Below are 13,123 nucleotides of genomic sequence, written 5' to 3'. Positions count from 1 at the left end.
GTCAGGGAGAGGTGATCCTCCGGAGGAAAACTGAAGTGTTGTTACCAAAGAAGGGTGTACGGATGGGAAGTGGAAGATAGAATAGATGTTCACTACATTTTGTCAGTGTCCTGTCAAATCCTATACCTACATATGGTTGTATCTGAACTTTTAGACTAAAATCTTTTCAAATTTTTAACATTAAGATCTCCAAAGAACAGTACTTTCACTCTACTCTGGCATTTTGTCAACACCTTTTGCTTGGAAGAAAAGGAAGGTGGAAAGAGAAAGAAAGAAACCATCTTGATTTGTTCTACTTTGTCTTTACCAAAGAGAATTCCAAAATTTAAATCTGCATTCAGAGTCTGGCTTCCATAAAACATTTTCTTCCCGGAATAGAATGATATAACCTTCATAAAACAGTTAACTTGAATCATAAAAGTATCTGACTTGAATCAGAACAAACATGTTCACAAATGAGATGCAGGAGGAGGGTCACATCCTTTCCCTCCTCTCCAGTCCTCTGGCTGATGATATCATCTTGTATATAGAAAATCCTAACCTCCTAGAGAAATAGAAATAAAAACAAAAATAAACAAATGGGACCTAATGAAACTTAAAAGCTTTTGCACAGCAAAGGAAACCATAAACAAGACCAAAAGACAACCCTCAGAATGGGAGAAAATATTTGCAAATGAAGCAACTGACAAAGGATTAATCTCCAAAATTTACAAGCAGCTCATGCAGCTCAATATCAGAAGAACAAATAACCCAATCCAAAAATGGGCAGAAGACCTAAGTAGACATTTCTCCAAAGAAGATATACAGATTACCAACAAACACAAGAAAGAATGCTCAACATCATTAATCATTAGAGAAATGCAAGTCAAAAGTACAATGAAATATCATCTCACACCGGTCAGAATGGCCATCATCAAAAAATCTACAAACGGTAATTGCTGGAGAGGGTGTGGGGAAAAGGGAACCCTCTTGCACTGTTGGTTGGAATGTAAATTGATACAGCCACTATGGAGAACAGTATGGGGGTTCCTTAAAAAACTACAAATAGAACTACCATACGACCCAGCAATCCCTCTACTGGGCATATACCCTGAGAAAACCATAATTCAAAAAGAGTCATGTACCACAATGTTCATTGCAGCTCTATTTACAATAGCCAGGACATGGAAGCAACCTAAGTGTCCATCAACAGATGAATGGATAAAGAAGATGTGGCACATATATACAATGGAATATTACTCAGCCATAAAAAGAAACGAAATTGAGTTATTTGTAGTGAGGTGGATGGACATAGAGTCTGTCATACAGAGTGAAGTAAGTCAGAAAGAGAAAAACAAATACCGTATGCTAACACATATATATGGAAACTAAAAAAAAAAAAAAGGTTCTCACGAACCGAGGGGCAGGACAGGAATAAAGACACAGACATAGAGAATGGACTTGAGGACACGGGGAGTGGGAAGGGTAAGCTGGGACAAAGTGAGAGAGTAGCACTGACATATATACACTACCAAATGTAAAATAGATAGCTAGTGGGAAGCAGCTGTATTGCACAGGGAGATCAGCTCAGTGCTGTGTGATCACCTAGAGGGGTGGGATAGGGAGGGTGGGAGGGAGACACAAGAGGGAGGGGATGTGGGGATATATGTATACATATAGCTGATTCACTTTGTTATACAGCAGAAACTAACACAACATTGTAAAGCAATTATACTCCAATAAAGATGTTTAAAAAAAAAGACTATTACAGCTAAAGAACAAGTTCACTAAGGTCTCAAGATAAAACATCAGTATAAGAAAATCAGTTGTGGGACTTCCCTGGTGGCGCAGTGGTTAAGAATCTGCCTGCCAATGCAGGGGACATGGGTTCGATCCCTGGTCCAGGAAAATCCCACATGCTGCGGAGCAACTAAGCCCGTGTCACAACTACTGAGCCTGCACTTTAGAGCCCGTGAGCCACAACTACTGAGCCCTCGTGCCACAACTACTGAAGCCCGCATGCCTAGAGCCCATGCTCTGCAACAAGACAAGCCACTGCAGTGAGAAGCCCGTGCACCACAACAAAGAGTAGCCCCCACTAGCCGCAACTAGAGAATGCCTGTGCACAGCAACAAAGACACAGTGCAGCCAAAAATAAATAAATAAATTTATTTTTTAAAAAAATAATAAGATTTTTTAAAATTTAAAAATAAAAAATCAGTTGTCTTTCTCTACACTAGCAGTGAACAATTTCAAAGTGAAATTAACAAAATAATTCCATTTACGATGGAATAAAAGCAACAAAATACTTAGAAAAAGATTAACAAAAGAAGTGTAAGACTTGTACACTGAAAACTACATAATATTGTTGAAATAAATTAAAGAACTAAATAAATGGAAAAACACAGGTGTTCATGGATTAGAAGATTAATAGTGCTAAAATGGTCATACACCCCAAATTGATCTACATATTCAATACAAACTTTTCAAAACTCCAACTTCCTTTCTTCTTTAGAAATTAACAAGGTGATCCTAAAATTCATATGGAAATGTAAGGAACTCAGAAAAAACGAAGTAATCTTGAAAAACAAAAATCTGGAAGACTCATACATCCCAATTTCAAAACTTACTACAAAACTAGAGAAATTAAAATAGTGCGGTATTGTCATAAGGATAGGCATATAGATCACTGGAATAGAACTGAGAGTCCAGAAACAAACCCACACGTCTATGGCCAATCGATTTTTCAAAATGGTGGTACATCCATTCAATAGTCAAAGAATAGTCTCTTCAACAAATGGTGCTGGGACAATATACATACAAAAGAATGAATTTGGATCTTTACTTCACACGATATACAGAAATTGGCCCTAAATGGGTCAAAGATATAAATGTAAGAGCTAAAACTATAAAACTCTTAGAAGAAAACCTAGACTTAAATCTTTGTGACCTTGGATTAAACAATGGTTTCTTAAATATAATGCCAAAAGCACAAGTGACAAAAGAAAAATAGATAAATTTGACTTCATCAAAATTAAAAACTTTTGTGCTTCAAAGGACACTATCAAGAAAGTGAAAATACAACCCACAGAATAGAAGAAAATCTTTGTAAATTATATATCTGTTAAGGTAGGGGTCCACAACCTCCAGGCTGTGGACTGGTACCAGTCCTTGGCCTGTTAGGAACCGGGCTGCACAGCAGGAGGTGAGCAGTGGGCAAGTGAGCAAAGCTTCATCTGCTGCTCCCCATTGCTTGCATTACTACCTGAACGATCCCCCCCCCCCTTCCGCCCCTGGTCCGTGGAAAAACTGTCTTCCAAGAAACCAGCCCCTGGTGCCAAAAATGTTGGGGACCGCTGTGATAAGGGACTAGTATCCAGAATATATAAAAAACTCTTACAACGCAACAGTAAAAAGACAACCCAATTTAAAATGTGCAAAGAATCTAAATAGATATTTCTCCAAAGGAGATATACAAATGGCTAATATGCATATGAAAAGACGTTAAGTATCATTAGTCATTAGGGAAATGCAAATCAAAACCACTATGAGATACCATTTCACATCCACTACAATGGTTATAATAATTTTTCTTTAAAAAATAACAGTAAGAAGTGTTGAGGATATGGAGAAGTTAGAACCTTCATACACTGTTGGAGAGACCATAAAATGGTGAAGCCACTTTGGAAAAACAGTTTGGCAATTCTTCAAAAGGTCAAACATAGAGTTTACCAAATGACCCAGCAATTCCACTCCTAAATATACATGAGAGATAATTAAAAACATATGTCCACTCAAAAACATGTACACAAATGTTCATAGCAGCATTATTCATAATAACCAAAAAATGGGAAGAACCCAAATGTCCACCAACTGATGAATGGTAAACAAAGTGTGACATATCCATACAATGGAATATTATTCAGTCATAAAAGGAATGAAATACCGATGCATGCTACAGCATGGATGAATCTCAAAACATTATGTTAAGTGAAAGGAGCCAAACACAAAAGGCCACATGTATGATTCCATTTGTATGACATGTCCAGAACAGGCAAATCCGTAAAGACATAAAATAGATCCGTGGTTGCCGGGGGGCTGGAAGGAGGGGCAATGGAGAGTGACTGTTAATGGGGATGAGAATATCTAACTATCTATCTGTCCGTCTATCCATCTATATATAGAGAGAGGGAGAGAAATTTCTGGGTCATATGGTAATTTTATGTTTAACTCTGAGGAACTGCCAGACTGTTTTCCAAAGCAGCTGCACCATTTTACAGTCCCACCAGCAATGTATGAGGGTTCCAATTTCTTTACACCCTTGGCAACACTTTTACTATTTTTTTTTTATTAGAGCCATCCCACTAGGAGTGCAGTGGCATCTCATTGTGGTTTTGATTTGCATTTCCCTGATGACTAATGACGTAGAGCATTTTTTTTTTCTTGTGCTCATTGGCCATTTGTATATTTTCTTTGGAGAGCTGTCTATTTAGATCCTGTGCTCGTTTTTTAGTTTGGTTGTCTTTTTACTCTTGATTTGTTAAAGTTATTTATATATTCTGGATACTAGACCTTTATCAAATATAAGATTTGCAAAAATTTTCTCCCATTTTATGGGCTGTCTTTTCAATTTCTTGATGGAATCCTTCGAAGTACAAAAGTTTTAAATTTTGATAAAGTCCAATTTATCTATTTTTTCTTTTGTTGCCTGTGTTTTTGGTGTCATATCTAAGAAACTCTTTCCTAACTGAAGGTCATGAAAATTTACTCCTATATTTTCTAAGTGTTTTATAGCTCTAGCTTTTACATTTAGATCTATGACCATTTTGAGTTACCACACTCTTAATTACTATAGCTTTGTAGCAAGTTGTGAACTCAGGAAGTGTAAGTCTTCCAACTTTGTTCTTCTTTTTAAAGATTTTTTTTTCTTTTTAAAGATTTTTTTTGGCTTTCCTGCATCCCTTTAATTTCCATATAAATTTTTTGATCTGCCTGTCAATTTCCGCAAGAAAGGTTATATTTCAATGGTTGCTTTAGAGTTTATACCAGGTTTTCTTAATCTCAGCATTGTTAACTTTTTGGGCCAGGTAATTCTTTGTTTTGGGGACTGTCCTGTGCATTTTGGAATGTTTAGCAGCATCCCTGGCCTCTATCTAATAGATATCAGTAGTATCCCCTTCACTTTTGGAAACCAAAAACGTCTCCAGACATTCCTAAATGTCTTCCGGGGGTCAAAATCACCCCTGATTCAGAACCACTGGTTTAGGGTATATATCTTTAACATCACAATCCACCTTCAAGTTATATTATACTACTTCACATATTGTATGTGAACCTTACTGTAGTATACTTCCATTTCTCACCTGTGGGCCTTTCTGCTATTGTTATCATACATTTTACTTATTCATATATCATAAGCCCCACAACACATTGTTATTATTTTTATTTAAACAGTAAACTATTTTTAAAGATTTAAATAATAAGAAAAATTCTTAATATTTAATTATGTAGTTACCATTTCCAGTTCTCTTTATTCCTTTGAGTAGATCCAGATTTCATTTCCAGATTCCATTTTCATGCTGCTTGAAGGACGTTCTTTAATGTGTTTTATAGTGCAGAACTGCTCGTGATGGTTTGTTTCAGCTTTTGTATGCCCGAAAGTCTTTATTTTTGCCTTTGTTTTTGAAAAATATTTTGATGAATATAGAATTCTTGATTAAGAGTGCTCGCTTTCACTTTAAAGATGTTGCTTCACTGTCTTCTGGCTTGTTTCTTTTATAAATTTATTTATTTATTTTTGGCTGCGTTGGGTCTTCATTGCTGCATGCAGGCTTTCTCTAGTTGCAGCGAGTGGGAGCTGCTCTTCGTTGCAGTGCGCGGGCTTCTCATTGCGGTGGCTTCTCTTGTGGAGCACAGGCTCTAGGAGCACGGGCTTCAGCAAGGGCTTCAGTAGTTGTGGCACGTGGGCTCAGTAGTTGTGGCTCGTGGGCTCTAGAGCACAGGCTCAATAGTTATGGTGCATGGGTTTAGTTTCTCCATGGCATGTGGGATCTTCCCGGACCAGGGCTCGAACTCGTATCCCCTGCATTGGCAGGTGGATTCTTAACCACTGCACCACCAGGGAAGTCCGTGGCTTGTTTCTTCAAGAAATCTGATGTCAATCTTTGTACATAACATATTTTTTCTCCTGCTGTTTGTGAGATTTTCTCTGTATCACTATTCTTAAGCAACTTGATATTATGTGCCTGGCATAGTTTCCATGTTCCTTGTGCTGGGAGTTCATTGATCTTGGATCTGTAAGCTTATAGTTTTCATTAAATTTTGAAGTAACTCAGCCATTATTCCTTCAAATATTTTTTCAGCTTCCACTCCCACCCCATCCTCTCCTTCAGGGACTCCGAATACACATATATACTGGGTCACTTAAAATTTTCCCACAACTCAGCGCAGTGGTTAAGAATCCACCTGTCAATGCAGGGGACACGGGTTCGATCCCTGGTCCAGGAAGATCCCACATGCCACGGAGCAACTAAGCCCACGAGCCACAACTACTGAGTCTGCATTCTAGAGCTCACGAGCCACAACTACTGAGCCCGCGTGCCATAACTACTGAAGCCCACGCACCTAGAGCCTGTGCTCCGCAACAAGAGAAGCCAACGCAGTGAGAAGCATGCTCACCGAAACGAAAAGCAGCTCCCACTTGCTGCAACTAGAGCAAGCCCTCGTGCAGCAACAAAGATCCAAGGCAGCCAAAAATAAATAAAATAAATAAATTTATTTTTAAAAAGATGGACTGAAAATAATTTCCCACAACTCACTGATACTCTGATCTTTTTTCAGTCTTCTTCTATCCATGTTTAATTTTGAATATTTTCTATTTTCATAACTTCACTAATATTTTCCTTTACAACTGGTAACCTATAGTTAAGCTAATACAGTGCTTATTTCATCTCAGATATTGTACACTTGATCTTAGCCAAAAGGCCGAGAAGCGATCATCTCAGATATTGTAGTTTTCATTTCTACAAGTCTGATTTGGGTTCTTTTTATATCTTCCATGTCTCTCTTTTTATGTTCAATATTATGTTCATAATATTTCTTTATAATCCTTTTAATGTCTGCATGCATCCATAGTGATGCCTTTTCTCTCATTCCTGATATTAGTAACTTGTGTCTTATTGCTTTTTTTCCCTAGAATCTTGCTGGAGGTTTATCAATTTCATTGATTTCCTTAAATACCAGCTTTTAATTTCATTGATTTTCTTCTATTGTTTTACTGTTTTCTACTTCATTGATTTCTGTTCTGATTTGTATTGGGGTTTTTTTCGTATTATTTTGGGTTTAATTTGCTCTTATGTTTTTGGTTTCTTAAAGTGGAAGCTTAGATCACTGAATTGGGAACTTTATTCTTTTCTCGTGTAAGTGCTTAGTTCTATGAACGTCCAAGGATATTTAGATTTAAACATGTCATGTTTACATTTCCCTCTAAGTAAGTTATGCTTTAGCCACACCTCAAAAAATCTAATATATTGTGCTTTTATTTTCATTCCCTTCAAAACACTTTCTAATTTCCCTTTTGATATCTTCCTTGACTAATGAATTATTTAGAAGTGTATTATTTAGTTTCCAGATACTTGGGGATTTCCAGATATCTTACTGTGATTTCTAATTTAATTCCATTGTGGTGAGACAACATACTTTATATTATTTAAATAATTTGCATTATAGGTATTAATAAAAGTGTTGAATAAATTAATTTCAATTAAATATACCTGACCAAAAAAACCTGCAAATAAATAAATAAATAATTTAAAATATATTAAGACTTGTTTTATAACTCAGAATATTGTCTATCTTGGCAAATGATCACTTGAAATATGTATTCAGATGTTTGTGGGTGTAGAGTTCTATGAATATCAATTAAGTCAAATTGATTAATCATATTTTTCACGTCTATATGTTTATTGATTTAATAATTGTTTAATAATTGTTCAGTTATTACGAGAGTGGTGTTGAAATCTCTGACAATAATTTGTTTGGATTTGTCTATTTTTCCTTTCAGTTCTAAGTTTTTGCTTCATGTATTTTGAACCTCTGATATTAGTTACATAAAGATCTAGGAATGCTATGTCGTTTTTTTCCTTTTATTTTACTTTATTTTTTATTGAAGTGTAGTTGCTTTATAATATCATGTTAGCTTCAGGTGTAGAGAGGATTGTTATGTCTTTTTGATGAATTGATCCCTTTACCATTATGAAATGACTTTGTTTTTCCCTGGTAATATTCTTTACTCTGCTATCTACTCTGCTTGAAATTAATGCAGCCATTTCAGCTTTATTTGATTAGTGTTAGCATGGTGTAATTGTTTCCTATTCTTATACTTTAGCCTATTTGTGTCTTTATATTTCAGGGGCTTTATTGTAGACCACACATAGTTGGGTCTTTCATATTTTTCATCCTGACAATCTCTACCATTTAATTGAGTTGTTTAGACCATTTATATACAGTGTGATTATTGATTTGGTTGTATTTAAATCTACCATCTTGCTATTTGTTTTCTGTTGGTCCCATCTGTTCATTGTTCCCCCTTTCTATTTTTCTGTCTTCTATTGGAATTGTGTTTTTAAAATGATTCTACCTTATTCTGTCTTCTGTTGGAATTAACTGAGTTTTTAAAATGATTCTACTTTATTGACTTATAGCTATATTGCTTCATTTATTTCTTGTGTGTTTTTTTAGACATTGCTTTAGGGTTTCATAGTAGATATCTTTAACTTATCACTGTCTACCTTCAAGTCATATTACACCACTTCATGTATCGTATAGGAACTTTACAACGATTAACTTCCATTTCATCTTTGTGTTATCATACATTTTTCTTCTATGTATGTTATAAACACCACACTTCATTGTTACTATGTTTGCTTTAAACTTTATCATTTTTCTGTTCTTAACATGACTTTTAATAGCTAAATAGTATTATGTACTATCCAGAGTATGGATGCATCAAAATTTATTTAATCAATTCCAAATTGTGCATTAAGGTTTTTACCTGTTTTTTCCTTGATATTAAAAATTATATAGCAATGAACATTCGTGTGCTGAAATCTCTTTGCACACTTCTGATTATTTCTTATTTTTTTGCTGTGGCAAAAAAATACACACAACATAAAATTTCCCATCTTAACCATTTTTAAGTGTATAGTTCAGTACCATTCAGTAAATTCCCATTCTTGTGAAACAGATCTCCAAAACTTTTTCATCTTACAAATCTGAAACTTTGTGCCCATGAAACAACAACGCTTCTTTTCCCATTTCCCCCAGCCTCTGGTAACAACCATTCTACTTTCTGTTTCTATGAACTTAGATATCTCATATAAGTGAAATCATACAGTATTTGTCTTCATGTGGCTGGCTTATTTCACTTAGCATAATGCCCTCAAGGTTCATCCACGTTGTAGCATGTGACAGAATTTCCTTCCTTTTTAAGGCTGAATAATATGCCATTGTATGTATATTCCGTATTTTGTTTACCCATTCATATGTTGATGAACATTTGGGTTATTTCCACCTTTTGGCCATTATGAATAATGCTGCTATGAACATGGATGAACAAATATCTTTTTGAGACCCTGCTTTCAATTTTTCAGGGTACATACCCAGAAGTGAGATTGTTGGATAATATGGTACTTCTATTTTTAATTTTTTAAGGAACCTCCATATTGCTTTCCATAGCAGTTGCACCATTTTACAATCCCATCAACAGTGCACAAGGGTTCCAATTTCTCCACATCCTTGTCATCACTTGTTATTTTCTGTTTTGTGATAGTAGCCATGCCAATGAGTGTGAGGAAGCTCATAGATCTGTGCTTCATTAGGGTTGATGTCTAGAGTTTTATTTTGTTTCTTTGATTGGGCCATGTTTCCCTGTTTCTCTGTATACCTTGTAATTTTTTGCTGGGCTTTGGGCATTTGAAAAACAACCACTTCTCCCTATCTTTAAGTGCTAGCTTCTTGCAAGGGAAGACCTTCACCAAGCATCCCTGCAGGAGGTTCTAGGACCTCTCAAACCTTTTCTGATCTCTTGCTCCCCCCCGTGTCTACCTGCAGAACTACAGCCCTAATATGCTGTTCTCTATTCTCAGAAGCTTCCAAACTCTGGTGCTGGTCCCATCAGTGTTCTGAGTCAGGCAAGAGAGAAACTAGTCCCTCTGGCAGTCCCAGACAAGTCAGAATGTTGGACATATAGTCCATTTTTATTCCTTCTGGAGGGAGGAGCTCCAGTATGGAGGGTTTCCTCCTGGTTACTCTGTACTATGCAGAACAGGGGGAGTGACATGAATGAGTAAACAAAAATGCCACGAATTTTCCTACCCTTTCACTGGAATCCCTCTTGTTTTTATAAGGGCCTAGTTGCTGTAGCTTCTCAACTGGTATCTAGAGTTCTCACAGAGGTATTCTGGTCTGTGTGTTATTGTTAACGCAGTGTCTCTGTGGGGAAAGGAGGGCCTGTAGCTTCCTAGTCCACCATCCTGTACCCTTTGCCAATTTTATTTTAAGTGTGAGTCCCCCTTCTGCCTCAGACCTTCAGTTCCCCTTTGCAGAGACAATCACTGTGGTGGTTTTTTTTTTAATATTTATTTATTTGGCTGCACCGGGTCTTGGTTGCAGCACGTAGGATCGTTAGTTGTGGCATGTGGGATCTTCAGTTGCAGCATGCGAACTCTTAGTTGCAGCATGTGGGAACTAGTTCCCTGACCAGGGATCAAACCTGGGCCCCCTGCACTGGGAGTGTGGAGTCTTAGCCACTGGAACACCAGGGAAGCCCTCTTGTTCCCTTTGCCCTTTTTTTTTAAAAAAAAAATCTTTATTGGAGTATAATTGCTTTACAATGGTATGTTAGTTTCTGCTGTATAACAAAGTGAATCAGTTATACATATACATATGTCCCCATATCTCTTCCCTCTTGCATTTCCCCTCCCTCCCACCCTCCGTATCCTACACCTCTAGGTGGTCAAAAAGCACCGATCTGGGCTTCCCTGGTGGCGCAGTGGTTGAGAGTCCGCCTGCCGATACAGGGGACACGGGTTCGTGCCCTGGTCCGGGAAGATCCCACACGCCGCGGAGCGACTGGGCCCGTGAGCCATGGCCACTGAGCCTGCGCATCCGGAGCCTGTGCTCCGCAACAGGAGAGGCCACAACAGTGAGAGGCCCGCGTACCGCAAAAAAAAAAAAAAAAAAAAAAAAAGCACCGATCTGATCTCCCTGTGCTATGCGGCTGCTTCCCAGTAGCTATCTATTTTATGTTTGGTAGTGTATATATGGCCCTGCCACTCTCTCACTTTGTCCCAGCTTACCCTTCCCACTCCCCGTATTCTCAAGTCCATTCTCTAGCAGGTATGCATCTTTATTCCTGTCTTGCCCCTAGGTTCTTCATGACCATTTTTTTTCTTAGATTCCATATATATGTGTTAGCATATGGTATTTGTTTTTCTCTTTCTGACTTACTTCACTCTGTATGACAAACTCTAGGTCCATCCACCTCACTACAAATAACTCAATTTCGTTTCTTTTTATGGCTGAGTAATATCCCGTTGTATATATGTGCCACATCTTCTTTATCCACTCATCTGTCGATGGACAGTTAGGTTGCTTCCATGTCCTGGCTATTGTAAATAGAGCTGCAATGAACATTGTAGTACTTTACTCTTTTTGAATTATGGTTTTCTCAGGGTATATGCCCACTAGTGGGATTGCTGGGTCATATGGTAGTTCTATTTTTAGTTTTTTAAGGAATCTCTATACTGTTCACCATAGTGGCTGTATCAATGTACATTCCCACCAACAGTGCAAGAGGGTTCCCTTTTCCCCACACCCTCTCCAGCAATTAATGTTTGTAGATTTTTTTATGATGGCCATTCTGACCGGTGTGAGATGATATCTCATTGTACTTTTGACTTGCATCTCTCTAATGATTAATGATGTTGAGCATTCTTTCATGTGTTTGTTGGCAATCTGTATATCTTCTTTGGAGAAATGTCTATTTAGGTCTTCTGCCCATTTGTGGATTCGGTTGTTTGTTTGTTTTTTGATATTGAGCTGCATGAGCTGCTTGTAAATTTTGGAGATTAATCCTTTGTCAGTCGCTTCATTTGCAAATATTTTCTCCCATTCTGAGGGTTGTCTTTTGGTCTTGTTTATGGTTTCCTTTGCTGTGCAAAACCTTTTAAGTTTCATTAGGTCCCATTTGTTTATTTTTGTTTTTATTTCCATTTCTCTAGGAGGTGGGTCAAAAAGGATCTTGCTGTGATTTATGTCATAGACTATTCCTCCTATGTTTTCCTCTAAGAGTTTGATAGTGTCTGGCCTTACATTTAGGCCTTTAATCCATTTTGAGTTTATTTTTGTGTATGGTGTTAGGGAGTGTTCTCATTTTATTCTTTTACATGGAGCTGTCCAGTTTTCCCAGCACCACTTATTGAAGACACTGTCTTTTCTCCACTGTATATTCTTGCCTCCTTTGTCAAAGATAAGGTGACTATATGTGCATGGGTTTATCTCTGGGCTTTCTATTCTGTTCCATTGATCTATATTTCTGTTTTTGTGCCAGTACCATACTGTCTTGATTACTGTAGCTTTGTAGTATAGTCTGACGTCAGGGAGCCTTATTCCTCCAGCTCCGTTTTTCTTTTTCAAGATTGCTTTGGCTACTCGGGGTTTTTTGGGTTTCCATACAAATTGTGAACTTTTTTGTTCTAGCTCTGTGAAAAATGCCAGTGGTAGTTTGATAGGGATTGCATTGAATCTGTAGATTGCTTTGGGTAGTAGAGTCATTTTCACAATGTTGATTCTTCCAATCCAAGAACATGGTATATCTCTCCATCTATTTGTATCATCTTTAATTTCTTTCATCAGTGTCTTATAATTTTCTGCATACAGGTCTTTTGTCTCCTTAGGTAGGTTTATTCCTAGATATTTTTTTCTTTTTGTTGCAGTGGTAATTGGGAGTGTTTTCTTAATTTCACTTTCAGATTTTTCATCATTAGTGTATAGGAATGCCAGAGATTTCTGTGCATTAATTTTGTATCCTGCTACTTTACCAAATTCATCAATTAGCTCTAGTAGTTTTCTGGTAGCATCTTTA

This window comes from Delphinus delphis, chromosome X (genome assembly GCF_949987515.2).
Source record: "Delphinus delphis chromosome X, mDelDel1.2, whole genome shotgun sequence".
Lineage (NCBI taxonomy): Eukaryota > Metazoa > Chordata > Mammalia > Artiodactyla > Delphinidae > Delphinus > Delphinus delphis.
This window is presented reverse-complemented; position numbering follows the sequence as displayed.